This window comes from Osmerus mordax, chromosome 21 (genome assembly GCF_038355195.1).
Source record: "Osmerus mordax isolate fOsmMor3 chromosome 21, fOsmMor3.pri, whole genome shotgun sequence".
Taxonomy (NCBI): domain Eukaryota; kingdom Metazoa; phylum Chordata; class Actinopteri; order Osmeriformes; family Osmeridae; genus Osmerus; species Osmerus mordax.
In genome coordinates this window covers 1,340,330-1,361,472 of record NC_090070.1, presented here as the reverse complement: position 1 = coordinate 1,361,472, position 21,143 = coordinate 1,340,330, and the positions used below count along the sequence as shown (strand labels likewise).

At 44.9% G+C, this 21,143-nt stretch overlaps 1 long non-coding RNA gene across 1 annotated transcript; it reads left to right on the top strand.

The window, feature by feature from the left end:
- Positions 1-8,970: 8,970 nt before the first annotated feature.
- LOC136965328 (uncharacterized) lies at positions 8,971-18,510 on the top strand. The gene is made up of 3 exons (XR_010879287.1): positions 8,971-9,009; positions 11,592-12,329; positions 18,094-18,510. It is a non-coding gene; the product is annotated as an uncharacterized lncRNA (long non-coding RNA).
- Positions 18,511-21,143: the final 2,633 nt, after the last annotated feature.

Below are 21,143 nucleotides of genomic sequence, written 5' to 3'. Positions count from 1 at the left end.
TTAAACAACATGAACCGCTATAAGTGCAAGTGTACCTGTGGAAAAAGCAAGCAACAATAATAAAAACAATATATCACAGCGAGTACAAAAATTAACTAACTAAAGTTAACTAAAAAATAAATAAACTAACCACAAGAGCAACAAGTCTCTAAGCAAGAGTCATTGTGATCCTTGAGGAAACTAACATCGGGTCAAGCGAACCATTCCGTACCGTTGTACTCCCGGAACAAGTGCGTCTTGAGCCTTTTCTTGAAGGTGGAGAGACAGTCAGTGTCTCTGATGGAGGTGGGGAGTTGATTCCACCACTGGGGGGCCAGACAGGAGAAGAGCTTGTGTTGGGACCGGGCGGTCTTGAGTGGTGGGACCACCAGGCGGTTGTCTGAAGAAGACCGTAGGTGACGGGTGGGGGTGTAAGGCTGCAGGAGAGACTTGATCAGAATCAGAATCAGAATGGGATTTATTCGCCATGAAAGTTTGCACAGACAAGGAATTTGCTTTGGCAGGAAGGTGCATACAATAAACATATACCTAAAATTTAAATATGTGGACTATACTAAGGGTACATAAACTAGCAGTACTAAGTGGGATTAGAATATAATTAAATATACAATAAAATAAAATATAAGTTGCCGTAAATTACAATATAAAAATACAAATATTACAAAAAATACAAATGTACAAGATACCATTATTGTAATGCAGTGCAAAAAGCAGTGTGTTTTAAGCAAGAAGTCATTAGAGTCAGTGTGGTCCCTTGGCCTTGTTGAAGAGGCCAACAGCGGAAGGGAAGAAACTGTTTTTGTGGCGTGAGGTATTGGTCCTGATGGACCGCAGCCTTCTGCCGGAGGAGAGTGACTGAAACAGGGAGTGTCCAGGGTGGGAGGAGTCGGCCACAATCTTCCTCGCTCGCCTCAGGGTCCTCGAGGTGTGCAGGTCTTCGAGGGTAGGCAGATTGCAGCCAATCACCTTCTCAGCAGTGCGGATGATACGCTGCAGTCTGCTCTTGTCCTTGGCAGTGGCAGCAGCGTACCAGACGGTGATGGAGGAGGTGAGGATGGACTCAATGATGGCTGAGTAGAAGTGCACCATCATTGTCTTTGGCAGGTTGAACTTCTTCAGCTGCCGAAGGAAGTACATCCTCTGTTGTGCTTTCTTGATGAGGGAGCTGATGTTCAGTTCCCACTTGAGGTCCTGGGAGAGGATAGTGCCCAGGAAGCGGAAGGACTCCACAGTGTTGACTGGGGAGTCACACAGGGTGATGGGGGTGAGTGGGGCTGTGTTCCTCCTGAAGTCCACAACCATCTCCACTGTCTTAAGAGCATTGAGCTCTAAGTTGTTCTGGCTGCACCAGGTCACCAGGTTGGCCGCTTCCCACCTATAATCAGACTCGTCTCCACCAGAGATGAGCCCAATAAGGGTGGTGTCGTCCGCAAACTTCAGGAGTTTGACGGACGGATGACTGGAGGTGCAACTGTTGGTGTACAGGGAGAAGAGCAGAGGAGAAAGGACGCAGCCCTGAGGTGATCCGGTGCTGATGGACCGGGAGTCGGAGACTTGTGTTCCCAGCTTAACGCACTGCTTCCTGTCAGACAGGAAGTCTGTGATCCACCTGCAGGTGGAATCAGGCACGTTCAGCTGGGAGAGCTTGTCCTGAAGCAGGGCGAGGATGATGGTATTGAAGGCAGAGCTGAAGTCCACAAACAGGATCCTGGCATAGGATGCTGGGGAGTCCAGGTGCTGTAGGGTGAAGTGGAGGGCCATGTTAACTGCATCATCCACAGACCTGTTGGCTCTGTAGGCAAACTGCAGGGGTCCAGTAGAGGGTCAGTGATGGATTTAAGGTGTGCCAGCACCAGGCGCTCGAAAGACTACATTACCACAGAGGTCAGGGTGACGGGTCTGTAGTCATTATGTCCTGTTGGCCTTGGCTTTTTGGGCACAGGGATGATGGTGGAGGACTTGAGACAGGCTGGCACATGGCATGTCTCAAGGGAGGTGTTAAAGATGTAGGTAAACACCGGAGACAGCTGGTCAGCGCAGTGATTGAGGGTGTCTGGGAAGACAGAGTCCGGCCCAGCTGCTTTGCGGGGATTCTGCCTCTTGAAAAGTCTGTTAACTTCACCCTCCTGAATGGAGAGAGTCGTCACTGTAGAGGGGGGGAGGTGGGAGGCCTCCTGGGTGGGAAGGGGTAGTTCAGGACTGTCCAATTGTCTTTCAAATCTGCAGTAGAACTCATTCAGGTCGTTGGCCAGGCGGGAGTCGTTAGTGGAGTGGGGGGCTCTGGGCTTGTAGTTGGTAATCTGCCTGAGCCCTCTCCAGACAGAAGCAGAGTCGTTTGCAGAGAATTGGTGTTTTAGTCTCTCTGAGTACAGTCGTTTAGCCTCCCTCACCGCCTTGCTAAACCTGTTCTTCGACTCCTTGAAACTGTCTTTGTCCCCACTCCTAAACGCGGCCTCTTTCTCTGACCTCAACCTTCTGAGTTTAGCTGTAAACCAGGGTTTGTCGTTGTTGTAGCTTACCCTGGTGCGTGTTGGTATACAACAGTCCTCACAGAAGCTGATGTATGATGTCACAGCCTCTGTGAGCTCATCCAGACTATTGGTAGCAGTCGTGAACATGTCCCAGTCAGTGCAGTCCAAGCACGCCCGCAGATCCTCCATAGCTTCACTGGTCCACTGTTTTGATGTCCTCACAGCAGGCTTACAGCGCTTTAGCTTCTGCCTGTATGCAGGAATCAGGTGGACCATGGCGTGGTCAGAGTGACCCAGTGCTGCTCGGGGGACCGCATGGTATGCTTTGCTGATTGTAGAGTAGCAGTGATCCAAGGTGTTTCCTTCTCTGGTAGGGCATTTGATGAATTGTCTATATTTTGGGAGTTCTTGAGTGAGATTGCCTTTGTTAAAGTCGCCTAGCACAATAACCAAGGAATCCGGATTTTCATGCTCCACACTCAGTATCTGGCTGGCGAGCACACGTTGAGCCTCGTTGACGCTAGCCTGCGGAGGCATGTAGACGCCAACCAGAATGAATGATGCAAACTCTCGTGGCGAGTAAAAAGATCTACAGTTAATATAAAATGATTCCAGATCAGGAGAACAGTGCTGCAGAATCACTGTCACATCTTCACACCAGCCACTGTTAATGTAAAAACAAATACCACCGCCTTTCGTTTTGCCAGAGAGCACAGGGTCACGATCCGCTCTCAGCAGTTTGAAACCTGCTAGCTGTAGCACAGAGTCTGGGATCAGTTCACTCAGCCATGTCTCCGTAAAGCACAAAACGGAAGATGAATGAAAGTCTCTGTTTTTCCACACCAGTAGCTGAAGTTCATCCAGTTTGTTGCTCAGTGAACGCACGTTGGAGAGAAATATCCCCGGTAACGCTGTGCGTGCCCCACGCCGACGGAGTCGCACCAGAGCACCGGCTCGTTTGCCTCTCCTACGGCGCTTCGCTGCTAGGACAAAGCCGAGGGTGGCTTTGACTATAATTCCCATTAATTCTGCCGCTGGAAGCAGAAAAGTGGGAAATAAATCCACAGGAGTTGTAGTCCTGATGTTTAGAAGTACTTCTCTAGTTAGAGAACCCTGGAAATCTTGGCAGAACACTGAATTAACAGACAAAACAAGACAAAAAAGAGCGCACCTAACGACCGAGGCAGCCATCATCGGCGCCATCTTGGATCTAGACGGGTGCAGTCCCGTTCACTGCTCGGAAGGTCAATACCAGGGTCTTGAATCTGATACGGGCCATGATAGGTAGCCAGTGGAGAGAGATGAGGAGCGGGGTAACATGGGAGCGTCTGGGTAGATTGTAGACCAGGCGGGCCGCCGCGTTCTGAATCCTCTGAAGAGGGCGGGTTGCACATGCTGGGAGACCAGCGAGCAGCGAGTTGCAATAGTCCAACTTGGAGAGGACAAGTGCTTGGACTAGCAGCTGGGTGGAGTGCTCAGACAGGTATCTCCTGATCTTCCGGATGTTGTAGAGGGTGAATCTACACGACCGGGAGACCGCAGCAATGTGGGCCGTGAGGGAGAGCTCGTCGTCCATGGTAACCCCAAGGTTCCTGGCAGAGGATGAAGGGGTCACCGTCGCAGATCCCAGGGTGATTGAGAGATCGTGGGAGATGGAGGGTTTAGCCGGGATGATGAGAAGTTCTGTTTTGGCGAGGTTCAGCTGGAGGTGGTGCTCGGTCATCCAGGCGGAGATGTCTGTGAGGCAGGCCTCAATCCTAGCTGAGATCCCCGGATTGGTCGGGGGGAACGACAGGTACAGTGGTAGGAGAAGCCATGGGAGGTGATGATTGGTCCAAGTAAGGTGGTGTACAGAGAGAAGAGGAGGGGTCCAAGGACGGAGCCCTGTGGGACACCAGTGGAGAGCTGGCGAGGGCCTGACAGTTTGCCTCCCCAGGAAACCTGGTAGGATCTTCCCGACAGGTAGGATGAGATCCACTGGAGTGCAGTGCCAGTGATGCCCATCTCAGAAAGTCTGGCGAGCAGGATCTGGTGGTTAACCGTATCAAACGCTGCAGAAAGGTCCAGCAGAATGATAACGGATGACCTGGAAGCCGCTCTGGCAGACTGGAGGGCAGTGGTGACTGAAAGGAGGGCAGTCTCTGTGGAGTGGCCAGTCTTGAAGCCCGATTGGTTGGGGTCAAGCAGGTTGTTCTGAGAGAGAAAGTTAGACAGTTGGTTAGATACAGCATGTTCAAAGGAAGGGTAACAGTGATACCGCTCTGTAGTTCTGGAGGATGGCAGGGTTAAGGGAGGGTTTTTTGAGTAGAGGGGTAACTCTAGCCTGTTTAAAGGCAGAGGGGAAGGTGCCAGAGGTAAGAGAGGAGTTTAGGACATGGAGAAGATGTCTACATGCCTCCGCAGGCTAGCGTCAACGAGGCTCAACGTGTGCTCGCCAGCCAGATATTGAGTGTGGAGCATGAAAATCCGGATTCCTTGGTTATTGTGCTAGGCCACTTTAACAAAGGAAATCTCACCCAAAAACTCCCCAAATACAGACAATTCATCAAATGCCCTAACAGAGAAGGGAACACTTTGGATCACTGCTACTCTACAATCAGTAAAGCATACTATGCGGTCCCCCGAGCAGCACTGGGTCACTCTGACCACGCCATGGTCCATCTGATTCCTGCATACAGGCAGAAGCTTAAGCGCTGTAAGCCTGCTGTGAGGACATCGAAACAGTGGACCAGTGAGGCTATGGAGGATCTGCGGGCACACTTGGACTGCATTGACTGGGATATGTTCATGACTGCCTCCAATAGTCTGGATGAGCTCACGGAGGCTGTGACATCATACATCAGCTTCTGTGAGGACTGCTGTATACCAACACGCACCAGGGTGAGCTACAACAACGACAAACCCTGGTTTACAGCTAAACTCAGAAGGCTGAGGCTGGACAAAGAGGCCGCGTTTAGGAGTGGGGACAGGGACAGATTCAAGGAGTCAAAGAACAGGTTTAGCAAGGCAGCTGGGCCAGACGCTGTCTCCCCTGCCACCCTCAAGCACAGTGCAGACCAGCTGTCTTCGGTGTTCACCGACATCTTTAACACCTCCCTGGAGTCTCAAGTCCTCCACCATCATCCCTGTGCCCAAAAAGCCAATAGGACATAATGACTTCAGACCCGTCGCCCTGACCTCTGTGGTAATGAAGTCTTTCGAGCGCCTGGTGCTGGCACACCTTAAATCCATAACAGACCCTCTACTGGACCCCCTGCAGTTTGCCTACAGAGCCAACAGGTCTGTGGACGACGCAGGTCTGTGGACGACGCAGTTAACATGGCCCTCCACTTCACAGCACCTGGACTCCCCAGCATCCTACGCCAGGATCCTGTTTGTGGACTTACCATCATCCCCGCCTGCTTAAGGACAAGCTCTCCCAGCTGAACTGCCTGATTCCACCTGCAGGTGGATCACAGACTTCCTGTCTGACAGGAAGCAGTGTGTTAAGCTGGGTACACAAGTCTCTGGCTGTGTCTACTATCGCGCACTTTACTAAGTACACTGCAATACAGTGCACTGCAATACAGTGCACTTACATCTGTAGTGCACTCCGTCGCTGAGTAGTGCTGTCTCAAATGGAACACTTAAGTTAACCACTTGGCGGGAAGTGACGGACGCAAATCTGATTGTGACACCCGCGAATCTATGGCGAATCTGCTCGCGAGTCATTTCGTCCACCATTATTTTAGAAATTAAATGAAAAGCTGCCGAAAGGGCTCCTCCTCTTCCGCTACGTAGCCAATATGGCACCCGTTTAGGGCGAGTAGTGTCCATCGTTGTACACTGCATTTTTTGACCGTTTGCAGTGCGTCATCTGGGTACTTTCAGTGCACTGAATTCTGCTGGTTCTGTCAGTGTACGCGCCCTAAGCACTGAAAGGGAAATTGGCATCAGTGCTCGAAGTGCACAAGTGCGCGGGAGTAGACACAGCCTCTGACTCCCGGTCCATCGACACCGGATCTCCTCAGGGCTGCGTCCTTTCTCCTCTGCTCTTCTCCCTGTACACCAACAGCTGCACCTCCAGTCATCCGTCCGTCAAACTCCTGAAGTTTGCGGACGACACCACCCTCATTGGGCTCATCTCTGGTGGAGACGAGTCTGATTATAGGTGTGAAGCTGACAACCTGGTGACCTGCTGCAGCCAGAACAAATTAGAGCTCAATGCTCTCAAGACAGTGGAGATGGTTGTGGACTTCAGGAAGAATACAGCCCCACTCACCCCCATCACCCTGTGCGACTCCCTAGTCAACACTGTGGAGTCCTTCCGCTTCCTGGGCACTATCCTCTCCCAGGACCTTAAGTGGAAAATGAACATCAGCTCCCTCACCAAGAAAGCAGGTAAACAAATCCTTTCTGTTTCCTCTTCTGAGCCTATGCAGATCAACTGAAAAATGATCCAAAGACTCATACCCGAAGACATGGTCGGCAGATGAACGAATCTTTAACCCGAAGACACGGTCGGGAGAGAAACGATTTGTTCTTTCTTTCGGGTAAGAGTCTGAAACAAAAAGAAAACCATGACTGTGTCTTCGGATACGAGTCTTTGGATCATTTTTCACGTGATCTGAATACATACGCTCCGAAAAGAAAACGGAAAGGATTTGTTTTCGTCATTCACTTTTGTGTGACTGCTCAGTTTAGCAGTAAGACGTGAATGATATTCGTTCTTTTATTACAGATTACATCAATCTTGGATTTGATTGATTACAGGTTTCATTATTTTGGTCATTTTTTTAACTTTTTCAAAACTTTACTTACAGTTCAGTGCGGTGTAATGCGGTGTGGCGTGATAATTAAATGCTAGTGTGATAATGAATAACTTGAAATCATATAAAGTGTCATGATGCTTTGTATTTGGGAGTCAGGTGGCTGAGCGGTTAGGGAATTGGGATAGTAATCCGAAGGTTGCTGGTTCAATTCCCGGCCGCGCAATTACGTTGTGTCCTTGGGCAAGGCACTTCACCCTACTTGCCTCGGGGGAATGTCCCTGTACTTACTGTAAGTCGCTCTGGATAAGAGTGTCTGCTAAATGACTAAATGTAAATGTAATGTAAATGTATTTAATGCTGGAATTTTAATTTAATAAGTTATCTGTTTATATGTATATGTTTGCAATAGTGGACGTATTCAGGCCAGGGAATCGGTTATCAAATGTTGAGCAAATGTTGTCTCACATTATACTTTAAAAAAAAATAGAATTAAAGAGGAGAATGTCGGTTTTCTGTGTAAATAACAGATGTTCTTCTCAACACAAAATCCTTAAAATTCATCATTCAAACGCAAACCAACATTCTTGCTCCACGACATCGCATTCTGAGGAAATACACCCCAGCTATGATTACCAAAGGAAATGTATGTTGTTTAGCAGGTTCAAAGTATTTCACATGGCTCTTCTTACTAATGTATAGGTTCAAAGGCATGCGAATTTAATGCAGTTAGCCTGCTCATAGGGTGGGCTACTCAGACAGGTCGAAAACATCAGCCTTCTGATCCAGAATATCAGCTGTTCTGAAAACGGACCAAAGGTTCACATGCCTACAGCCTACAAAAGACAAGTACTAAAACCTCTATGTATCAACATCAAAATAAATGTTCTCACCATCAAATCCTTTTTTAAGATTGTAAATATTACTCTTATTGTTTAAGTCAACGAAATAAATGAAAAAATACAACATAATAATCCCCCATCTACCATGGACTATTCTGTTTTCAGACCTGTCCAACCTATACATACACATGTATTGGCATTAAATGCATGCTATTAAATGTACATAATGCTGGGGTAGAAGGGAAACATATGCGTTTCTTCCGCTCATCGAAGAAGTTGAAGAGTACATTTGAGGGGATACAGCTCAGTAGTAGAGTATATGACTACCAATCAAGAGACTTTAGATTCAAATTCCCCCTGTACAGAGGACTGTGACCAACCCTCCTTGTTGATTGTGCGTGATCCTCATGAGGATAAGGCCAGGATATTGAGATGTTGGAGGAGAAGGAGGGGAACAGAGACCTGCTCAGAATACAGTCTGGTTGTTACAGAACACTGGATCATACAGATCATATCTCCTCTTTGTTACAGAACACTGGATCATACAGATCATATATCCTCTTTATTGAAATATTGTATTTCAATTATCAATATTATTATCTCATCTAATGGAGACCTTGATTTTCTCTCATTTCTAAACATTTCCTTCTTTTGATTCATGTCTTAATGTAATTCTAATCCACCTCACTAGATACGTAAAATTGTCATTCTTGCATCTTGTTTTCCATGTTTAACCATACAAAGGAGGATCCTATAGAACTCGTTTTCCTCTTGTCCTGTTGTCTTCACCCAAATCCCAGTGTAGGAGGAGCACGGCCTCTCACTCCAGAACAGTAGGTGGCGGTGCTGCATCTCATGAACGTTGGTGGCAATCTGCCATTAAAAGAAAAAGAAGAACTCCGCAATGCTGCTCAGTCTGAAGGTTGAAAGTTGTTTACCGTACTGGAGGTATGTAAAGTGAACTATGTGACGCCTTACATTTTATTTCTGTTTTTGAAGTTCAAAGCCCTGTTGCAAATCTAACAGCAAGACTCAAGGTTTGCATTATGCGTTGCTTTTGACATCGTTGTGTCCAGGATTTGCGTTTGTGTGCTTAGTTTTAAGCTCACCACGGTGCTAGTTACAGTAGACCTACCGTAGACCTTCCGTTATTTTCTTCCGTTGTGTTATGTTACTGTGTACAGTAGAGCTCGACTAGCTAGATTCAGCTGTTGACTTTAATGGGAATAGCTGTATGTTTGTAGTGATTGTGGTAAAAGTTACTGTTATGTTTTCTACTGTAGATGTAGCGGTCAGTGAACGCCTGCTTTGTGAAATTATATTTGACATAAAATAAAAAGGCGTTGGTACAAGATATAATAACTATTACACTACTCTGTACTGAGTAAAATCAGTACAGAGATCAGTGGTTCTCAACCCTGGTCCTCAAGTACCCCCTGTCTTGCATGTTTTAGATATTTCCCTGTTCCAACACACCTGATTCAAATGAATGGTCGTTAGCAGGCTTCTGCATAACTAGATAACGACCCATTCATTTGAATCAGGTGTGTTGGAGCAGGGAAACATCTAAAACATGCAGGACAGGGGGGTACTTGAGGACCAGGGTTGAGAACCACTGGGCTAGATGACACCGGCACTCGACTAACTTGCTAGCAAGTGTGGATGAAAATCAATGCTTCTTTTTGGATGAAAATACAATCAATGCTTCAGATATATCAAAATATGTAATGATAATGTTGAACATATATTCCAAATATATCATTGTCGCCAGTACTTAAATGTCATTGTCTAAGGGAATAAGAGGAAAAACAAGAAGTCAGCATACTAACAGGGAGGGGTGCATGGGGTGATTGCACAACTGCAGGGAATATGGAGTCAGCATGCTCAAGGCCAATGAGCCCTACCAGATAAGGGAGGCAGAATGGCCACACCAGGAGATAAGAAGATGCACTAGGCTGCACAACTCTGTGGGTCAAGAGAAGGAGGAGACAGAACCGGTTTCAGGCGGTGGAGAATGTATTCCAGATCTCTAGACCAGTGGTTCCCAACCCTGATCCTCAGGGCACCCCTGTCCTGCAAGTTTTAGATGTTTCCCTGCTCCAATACATCTGATTCAAATGAATGGGTCGTTATCCAGCTCTGCAGAAGCCTGCTTATGACCATTCATTTGAATCAAGTGTGTTGGACATTTATTATATGGCAACAACAGTACGAGCGTTCTGATTGGCTAATGGGTAGTCATGCCAGCCGCGTATTGACCGCCGGTCTGATACGAATCCTTATTCGCCCTCTGACGTCATCTTCAAAATGAGCGATATTGGGTGCGTTCGACTTCATGCGGCACTGACAGACGGCTGCAGCCGGATGACCTAAAGCTGAGAATGCCATTGTCTGCTTCAAGTCAGCCGGGCTGCAGGCGACGCCTGCGCTGCATGAAGTCGAACGCACCTAATGATAGACATCAACAGCCATGAGGAAATTCAGAAGAAGCGAAAATGTGTTATTGAAAGTGATGATGAAGACTGCAAACTGTAGCAGTGTTTCCGCCAGGGGCGTAGGCAGAAATTGTATTTTGGGCGGGCCAGTGCCAAAGTGAGTGGGCCTATAATTTTTCCTAGAAAAATAAATAAATTAAACTTAGTCTATAGTTCTTGCTAATTTAAATTAAGTTAACTGGTGATTTTCGTTGTTTGTATTCTTCCCCGGTCTAGCTAAATTGCACGTCTGTTGATTCGATAGCGATTGCTGCCCTTGCTCAGGTTTGTATTTTAAGTGCATTATTATGCTGAAGTAGTTTTGATTAATATATAGTGGGTTTATTGTTATTTGCTACAGAATGATTAGCCTATCAAGATCAAATGAAGCAGACAGTGTACATGCTTTCGAGGACCTTAATCGATAGGCTACTGACTGAAAAATCCTAGAGGAAACACTGTAGAGACTGGCGGAATGTCTGTGTTTTGGGGATTTAACTTGTTTCTCCCTGCCTCATGTCATGCATGCTGCAGTGAAGGCAGGGAGCGCTTCCCCATGTACATCCATTGCGCCAATGTTAAAACTATTTTTCATGTATATGAATAAATGGTGAAATCAATCACGTGAGTGTCTTGACTGAACTGCACTAGTTTCTTTAGTTTTGTAATTCTCAGCTTTCAATACAAAATTTTATATTTCTGGTGCATCATAGATGAAAAATATGCTATGAAGTATATTGTTATTATTATTGGATTTAAAACGATGCAATCAGAAACCATAGTAATTTGTATTCAATTTACATTTGCTGCGTATTGTATAATGAAGTTGTTTATAATATTATTTTGTAAAAAAAAAACTATAAAAAGGAGTTGTTTTCTGGACATGCAGTTTTCTGTGTTTCTCCAGGCAAAATAACTAATTATTACTATTATAGAATAAACACTATTCTCACAAAATGACCACTGTTACATATGTAAAACAAACCTTATGACAGAGAAAATAAATGTTTTTGTGTGAAGGCTGAATGCTTATTAACTAAGAACTGTTTCCTCTAGATCTCTTGATTGTGGGCGGAGACTAGACAGAGGGAGACTTCCTCCAACACCAGAAAACTACAGAGAGATGATCAACCAGAGAGCGGATCAACCAGAGAGAAACAAGCTTCCAGAGACAAGAGACCAGAGAACAAAGAGAGACCTGAGTTATGGAGACACAGCACGGTGACACCTGTGGGAAGAGTCTTTCCTCATCCAGAAACCTCAAGCAGCACATGATGATCCACACTGGAGAGAAGCCCTACAGCTGTGACTTCTGTGGTAAAATCTTCAGCCGAGTTGAGACTTTCAGAGTTCACAGCCGGATCCATACTGGGGAGAAGCCCTACGGCTGTGACCTCTGTGGTCAAACCTTTAGCCAGGCTAGCCATTTCAGAGTTCACCGCAGGACCCACACAGGAGAGAAACCCTACAGCTGTGACCTCTGTGGTCAAACCTTCAGCCGAGTTGACACTTTCAGAGTTCACAGCAGGATCCACACAGGAGAGAAACCCTACAGCTGTGACCTCTGTGGTCAAACCTTTAGCCGGGCTGGTACTCTCAGCCTTCACAGCAGGACCCACACAGGGGAAAAGCCCTATTGGTGTGAATGCTGCAATAAAGCCTTTTCTTCTTCTACTGAATTGACGAAGCACAGCAGGATCCACACTGGAAAAAAGCCCTACAGCTGTGACCTCTGTAGTCAAACTTGCAGACGGGCTAGTACTCTCAGCCTTCACCGCAAAAGGAAACACACTGGTGAGAAGCCCTACATCTGTGAATGCTGTGATAAAGCCTTCTCTACCTGTAATGAATTGAAGAAGCACAGCAGGATTCACACAGTAGTGACAACCTACAGCTGCCCACACTGTGATTGTGTATGTGAAACAAAAAGCCTATTCAAAATTCACCTGCGTATCCACAATAATAATGTTCAAAGCAGTGATATCCGGGCAGAGGTTTTCCTGGCTCAAAATGAGGAGGTGGTACCATCCTGATCATGTGCACACACGTGCATGTGTACCGTGCCTTCAACTGGCTTAAGAAAGCACTTTCACAAGCTACATTTGTTCTTGTATTGTATTATATAAAAAGTATCACATTAAAGCGTGCAGGGCTGTATTGGCAGAAACCAGAATGATACAGCCCCTTTGTCACTGGTCACTCAGACACTCGTCTGGGACAGTTGTTCATTTGCACCTAGGATTGCAAAATTCCGGGAATATTCAAAGTTGGAAACTTTCCACGGGAATTAACAGGAATTAACAGGAAATTTTGGGGTAATCTAACTGTATTTACCTTGTCATAAGCAGACATGCATGCAAACATTTATAATACAACTTTTGTGTGGACATACATACATCCTACTCTCACTGCTGTAAAAAGTTAGTCTACTGTATACAAATAAACTTGGTATTAAAATGAACATGGGTTCAGTTTACCAAGTAATCAATATGCTAGGTAATGACAGTGTTGGGAAAGTTCACTTTCTACATGAACTAGTTCAGTTCATAGTACATTTTTTTGAACTAAGTTCACAGCTCCAAAAATGTCTTTCAATATGTTGCGAGTTATAATTGAAATCTGTCTGCAATACCGCTCTTGGCATCTACGCAATTCGGCGCTTTCACACTTGCCAGGCATAGGGCTGAAATGTTCAGCCCATGTACGCACACCCAAGAGCACTCTTACGCACAATTGAGAGCTGACATGTTTTACCGTTTTCGTCAGTTCTAATTTATCTTCCTTTATAATCATGCAACTAATATTTTTTATTATTTTACACATAATTAAATGTTTGTTTTAATAAATACACACTACACTTACACTTCTGCTCATTTGTAAAGCACTTTGAATTGCCATGGTGTATGAATTGTGCTAGGCCTATTTAAATGAACTACCTTTGCTTTGCCTTCAATTCACATCAACTATGTTAACGGGGAACCTTGCCGTCCAATAATAAGTGACTTATCACGGTATTTATAGGCCCAAAGTAGTCTTATTCCGCACACTAAGACAACATCACACAATGGCGTGTTTATTGCTGCTGCAAAATTTTGCAGATTGTCCCCTGAGGAGAGAACGCATCTTCCATGACCATACCGATTTATTTGCAGAGAGTGACGAGAAGGGATGGGCAAACGATGCCTTGTGAAGCTTTGGTAGTTTCTTCCGGATTGTGCCGAACCAAAGAGCCGAACTATTGGTGCATTGAAATTGGAGAGCACAGTGACATCTAGTGGTCAGCTAAAATTATAGCAGCGGTTTAAACTAACTGAATGAGATGTACCAGTAGTTTCTGACGGTACTTCGCCTGTTAATTATTCAATGTCGTTCATTTTTGTAAGGCTACGTGATGGTCTAATATTCGTGTTCATTCATCAAATCAAATGTATTTGTATAGCCCTTTCATTAAAACCATACATGTGTATTTGAGAACTGTGTAATTTTCATACAATAAATATGTTTTACTGTGATGTTCAACTAGTCCACCACACTTTGTAATATTCAGCAAACAGTATAAGGGTGGTAGAATGCTTAAGTGTATGGAAGTATTAAATGACCGCTGATACAGAGTAGTAGCCTACACGACCACTCTGCTTATATAGCTGTCTCTTTCCTTACATTTGTGATATGTATTGTGAATCAGGGGAATACTTGTGGGGACAGTGGGGATGTGCTTGTGCAATATGAAAAGACAGTGTACCATAACGGGGTTTGGGGGAATGTGTTTGTGCAACAGTCTGATTTGAGAACATTTATAAGTTCTTATTCAGGAACAGGATTTGTTTCGACTGTACTGGGCTTCAGGCGGCTTCTCCTCTGGCTCACAATTTCTCCAGCCGAGAAGATCCTCTCACAAGGCACTGAGGATGCTGGTGTACACAGAAACTGCATGGCCACTTTAAATAGCTGAGGGTAAAGGGCCTTGCGTGTGACCCAGTAGTCCAGAGGGTCCTCCGTCCTGGCCACATTTGGTTCTTTCAAATAACTGTATAGAAAGAAATGTACTTGTATTAATTCTAAAGAGAAAAAGCATTGTCATTTAATTCAACCAATTATAATTCAGCAGTAAACAATAACAAAATACTATACCCTTGAACCTCCACAGTGGCACTGGCAGTTGGGTTGGTCACCTGCTGTGATCCTACTTCGCAGTCCAACAGGGCCCAAAGGTTGTCCTCAGCTTCTTGAGCCGAGGTACCCGGTGTCACTGCTGACTCCTGTGGAGCAGAACCTTCTGAGACATCGGCCTCAAAGAAGTGGGCACATTCCCTGGTCAGCCTCACAGTGGCACCCTGTGCACAAGTGGCACTGCAGAACCCCGCTGCTTTGAATCTGGGATCCAGCAGTGTTGCCACAGACAGTGTCGATATCTTCTCCAGGAGAGCGAACTTGTCCAGCAAATTGTGTTTCAAATTCATAGCAAGTTTGGCACCAACGTTGTGCCTTATCTGGGCACACTGTCCCACTACAGTGTGCTTCAGCATTTTGATTAGTGGGATCGCTTTGGATCCAGACACCCTTCTCTCTTCTGACAACTCCACAGTGGCTTGATGGAATGGTTTTAAAACGGCAAGGCACTGTCGGATTGTCTCATAGTCCTCAGCAGTGATGGGACTCAAGTCTGTGCTCAAAGTGGTGAGAGCTGCACCAAGTGGTTCTCTGATATTGTAGAGTCTGTCCAGCATGGCAAAAACACTGTTCCACCTGGTGTCCACCTCCTGGATCATTTTCAGTTCTTTTCTTCCCATATTGACCTGCATTTCCGACAGCTTCTCCTTGGCTTTGGTGCTGGATTTTAAATGACCCACAATTCGGCGTGCCCGAGTGCGGATCTCTTCCAGTTCTGGGGTTTGAGAAAGGGATTTTTTCACAACAAGATTTAGGACATGGGGAAAACAAGTCACATGCCGCACACTGAGCAGGTTTGCACAGGCAACCATGTTGGCTGCACAATCTGTGACCAGGCTTCTCACCTTTCCTCTGATTCCCCACTCCACCATCAGGGTGTGTTTTACCTCAGCAATGTGAGCTGCTGTGTGGCTTTGGGGAAACTTTCCTACCCCTAAAAGAACTGTGGACAGCTTTGCCTGGTCTGTTATATAGTGACATGTCACAGCCAGGTAAGCGTCCATGTTCATAGAGGTCCATATGTCAGCCGTCAGGCTAACGGCAGAGGCCTTCCTCACCTCAGCCATGGCCTCCTCTTTAGTGGCCTTGTAGTTGGCCTCCACCATTTTCTTTAAGGCCTTTCTCCCAGGGATGTTGTAGATGGGGTCCAAAAGGTGGACAAAGGCCTTGAAACCATCGTCCTCTACCAGTGTAAAAGGCTGGGCATCCTTTACGATCATGTGGACCAATGCATCATCCAGCATTAGTTTTCTGGACATTGTAACATAGATCATATTTATGATCATAATTTTCATGATTATCAATAGAATGGACAGATAATAATTAGATTACATTAATTATACAATTACAATACTGATTTAATAATAGTCTAATTACCTGCAGCCTGGATTGGTCACATAGGCTTGCGGTGTAGCTACATTCTCATGTTTGGCTCGAAAGTGCCTCAACATGGGAGAGGTGTTATTGCTGTATGCCAACTCTTGAGGGCACAGCAAACACCGAACCTTAAAATAATGAGAGTTGTTAAAGCATGACATTATATTGATTTGTTATGATTGGTATATGCAGTCACATAGCCTATTTCCCTTATTGGGGGATAACATATCAAAATGTTCCCATACGCTTGATCGCTTTCTTCCTCCGGTAGCATCCATACTCTATCGTCTTCTACTTTCTGCTCTTCTGCTAATAATTCTCAACTTTTTCTGCTAATATAACCTACTTCTCTTCTGCTGATGAACTATACTATTCTGCTAATATAACCTACTTCTCGTCTGCTAATGATAATTCTCTAATCGTCTTCTAATAATAACTATGTACTCTATTAATAACTGTTTGCGCTTCTGCCAATGTAGTGTTCGCCTCCTATTTAGACGACAAGCACTGGTTTCTTTCCCTCTTTTAACCCTTGTGTTATCTTCGGGTCATTCTGACCCATCAGTCATTGTGACCCACCGTCGTATTGCGACAAATTTACCTCATACAAAAACAAAGTGAAGCATTTTCTTTTAACTGTCGGGCTGTCTCAGACCCCCCACATTGGAATGGTTAAAAGAAAATTATTTGTATTTGTTTTTGTATTGGGTAAAATTGGGTAAACACAACGATGGTTCGTTATGAACCTTTGGCTCATGTGACCCGAAGGCAGCACGAGGGTTAAGGTTTAGAAGTGCGCCACAACTTTGAACCAGTTCGTGACGTCTGAAGCATTGAACGTCATCAATCACGTGGCATCGTCATTTGACACAAGCTCCAAACCACTTTTTCGAAACTGTGCGTATTGGTTTTGCGACACAAGCATCACATCGATGCTTGTGTCGCAAAACCAATACGCACAGTTTCGAAAAAGTGGTTTGGAGCTTGATTCGATTGTCAGTGCCATACGTCCCATCCCTAGTTTTAGCACTTTTAGACCTTTAGATCGTGAGTCTGAAGTGACGGAAAACCGAACTCGAAAAGTAGCTACTGTAGCTCTAGCTTTTTTCCTCTGTGTTTTTAATTAGTGAGTCATTTTGCATCTCGGCGAATTGTTCATCTAAAAGGTAGAGGAGGGCAGCCTTTAGGAGAAAAAGCAATTCCCCACAGATCTGTCGGCTCAGAATTTTGATTTGGGGGGTGAAAGTCTTTGTAATAAGCCTATGCACCAGGGAGACCGCATAGGCTTAGGCGGCAGCCATGTTTTGGTTGCGTCATGTTCACAAGTTCACCATTTTACAGTTAGGTCTACACAAAAAAGGCCGAGGAGGGCAGCCTTTAGGAGATGTGGGAATTGTGCTTTTAGCCAGATGCTCCGATTATTTTTGTGATTTGTGGACTTGCAATTGGAGTTATACTGCGTCCCAGGGGTACATTGTTTTGACGTTAGCCTCAGAGTCAGGCTCGGCTCGCCCACTGGCAGTGTGTAAACAATTTTGTATTTCACTCAATTCTACTCCAAAAACGTCAGGGAGGACTGCTTTTTGTAGACAAGGGCCTGCTAAAGATAGCCAGTATATCATATTTTTCAAGGCGAGCCTGTTTCATTTGTCATATGCCCTGAGAAAGCAACCTACGTTAGCCAGGCTAGTTTTGCCAATTTCAGTAAGTCAGGCTATTTAAAGGTCTCTGACAGTCAGAATCACTGTTTACAGGCAAAGATCGAGCTGGTCTTTTGTCAGATGTGTATATATTGACCAGTTTAGAGCTAAATACTCTTGCCAGAGCGTGGAATCGAACCCGTGTTTTGAATAACTTTGCATGGGTCTCCATCAGGTCAACACATTTGGATTCAAGTTCAAGTAATGCCACTGCATTTCACAGTCAAAACTGTAGTTTATGTCAAGTGTAGATGGAAAAAGCTTTGTTTTTCACAACTGAACTGACATGGATCCTTTCTTAACTTTTACAGGTCTGGAGGGTCATGCAGAGGCCTGCTCAACAGAGTTCAATAGAGGATGCTGAGAGCAACAACAGAGAATGCGGAGAGCAACACAGACCCCTTGCTGGACTATCCCTCTCTAGCTGGACAGCTTCATTCAGCTGGCCTGCCCTGCCTGCCTGCCTGCAGGCCCTGCTTGCCCCTGCCTGCCCTCCAGAGACAGACAGTCACCCCACAGACACAGTAGCTCTGCTTTTTTGAGGACATTGATGAAAAAGGACAAACCAGCATTTTTTACGTTGATGAAAGTCTAAATGTTTAATCCTTTCCATGTCCCAGTATGCCAAGCTGCTGAGTTTTAGTGTCTTAAGTGATTAAACCAGTTCAAGTGATAAACTTTTGACCTGAATCCAATGATTATTCATCTGAATAAAAAACACTCAAGAGAAGTACTGCTTCTTTATTAATAGTATTTATGTATTTATAATTGCGCAGCTCCCCCTGTCAATGATCTAGCACCTCCTCAGCACCTGTATTAAAAATTATCTGGTGCCGTCCCTGCCCAGGGTTGATTGTAACTGGTGTTGGAAAACACATGTAGTAGGGCAGAATAGAGGGACTGGGCAAAGGATGCTGGTGTGGAAAGTCCCCAAAAACTGTGCAGAATGGGCAGAAAATATTAGATGACATTGTATCGAGGCCCAATTGGAAAAGAAACCATAGGATATTTACAATTGTAGTAGGCTATTAGATCTGTTTTAAAAGTTCAGGGGTGTAATTTGTTGGATATGAAGCCCCCACCATCCACTCCAGAGACAGTTGGTGATAGAGAGGTGCAGACATTAAGTTAAACATAGTCATGCGTTAAGAGTAGAGTAAAAAATACAGATCCCCCCCTTTCTGAATAAAGTTCGGCTGATCTGATTTGTTGATTTCTGTTGCTCTGAAAACCAGTTTAGCCAAGCTAACTAACATTGTTTTTAGCTAGCTTGCATTACAATTCAATAGCTAACAAAACATTAGTAAAAATAGCTTGATAATTGAGCAGAACTTGTTAATGCAGGAGACTCAGAGACCTTAGCACGTCACTAGCATCTCGTCATATCACGCAGTCGGCGCTCTTGAGTACCCAGCATGCTGTGCAGCATGTTAAAAAAACGACTTGTGGAAAATAGTTTGGTTACAACGGCCATGCGAGGGATTTCAGTTGTTGTGTTCGTTCAGTTAGATGTTTGTAATGTTATTGTTTGTTAGTTAATATAATCTTGTTGGTCACCCTGAGTGTGCATGTTGTGTTGTTTAATAGGAACAAAGAGTTGGCTACTGAACTATCAGAGGCTACACTCGCAAGGAGCTGGACGTGTGCTGTACCTTAGCCAGTTGCCTATGAGGCTATTATTGAGATCTACTCAAGAAGAAAGTGAATATCCGTGGTTTTCAAGCCATCTTTGAGAAAGTTTGAAAACAATGTTGCGGTTGATATGTATTGATTGTGGGAGGTAATTGTTGGACTACATCTAAACCTTATGTGGCTGCTGTAGCATTTCTGCTTTGGCATGACCTGCGCTGGGAGAGAGGGAAACAGCATGGATGGGGATAGTGTTCGGGCCAGGCAGATGTGTCTTTTATATAGGGTGAAATGGAATGAGAAATGCAATACAAAAATGTCTGAAAGGGTTGTATTTATGTAAGTGTCCACATTGCCTCAATATCTTTGTGTCAATAAATCAAATATTATTTTGACTGATGGTTTTTCAAACCTTATTGGCTTCAAGGTGACATCATTCTGATGTACCATGCGCAATTTTATGCAATTTTACCTTGAAATGTCAACCGTTTCTTAACCTTTGTCCCAAAGCTGACCAAAGCTCATACTCTGCCCTTTCTACTCCTAACAGTTGGTGTGTAGCAGAGAGGATAGAGAGACTGACTTGTGACCTTCTGCTCATGAGTTCAAATCCCCATTCAGCCTATTGTTGTTGGCCAAACATTAAATAGTTTTTCTCTCTTGTTGTCCAACTCTCCATCTTCAACAGTGTACATGTTTATAATATTTTGCCATTTTGCGGAGGAACCCGCATCGCTGCTTGCAGCTATATTTCCAAATTGTATCCCTTTGCATTTAAGGCCCACTACATCAGGCGGCGATTCTGGTTATACATTCTGCTTAGGAACACCAAGGGGTTGTGGTCGGTAAAAACCACCACAGGCAATGTGCTCGAGCCAACATACACCTCAAAGAATTGCAAAGCTAACAACAGGGCGAGAGCCTCCTGCTCAATGGTAGAGTACCTGGATTGGCAGGGGTTGACCTTTCAAGAGAAGAAACTGACAGGAGGGTCCACTCCGTCACCATCTTCCTGTAGAAGCACTGCTCCAGCCCCAATGGCACTAGCATATACCTCCAATTTAAAAGGCTTCTCAAATTAGGGGCTGCTAGAACTGGGGCGCTACAAAGCTACATTTAGCTAAGTTGAGGGTGTTGTAGAAAAATTCTAGTGGCACTGTGTAGATTTGAATAGTCAAGAGATGGCGGTTTCAATATAATTTATTTAGCTTGTACAAATTAAGAATTAACAAAGTACTTTGTGATCAGTCATAACGAAGGGGGTGCTAGCCACAGATCGTTCGCAAGAGTGATGAAGAACTACCCTAAAACCCTGCCTTATATAAACTTAGAACAAATGGTTCTTCTGATGGTCAATCCATCAATATGGCGGTCTCTGTGATTGGTCAGCACTGCTCAGTGACAGTTTGACTCCATGCCAAGTGTCCCACAGTTCTTTGATGTGGCATCTCTCCCCAAACCAGTAGATACTAAAGCCACAGGAGTTCACCAGTCAAATGGTCAACTGTCCTTTGTGTGGACATCTTCAAACAAGTATTTAATTAACACCACCCATGCAACAGGAAGGGTCAGAGCAGCTTGATCAGTTCATCTATCTTAAACTACTCCCTCAGATCACAATAACAATACAATTGAATCCACATTGTCTCCAGACCAGCTGTCTCATCCTCCCCAGGTGTCATAAACTGCATCTCTACCAAATGGAGTTGATTCAACATTCATTGTATCAAGC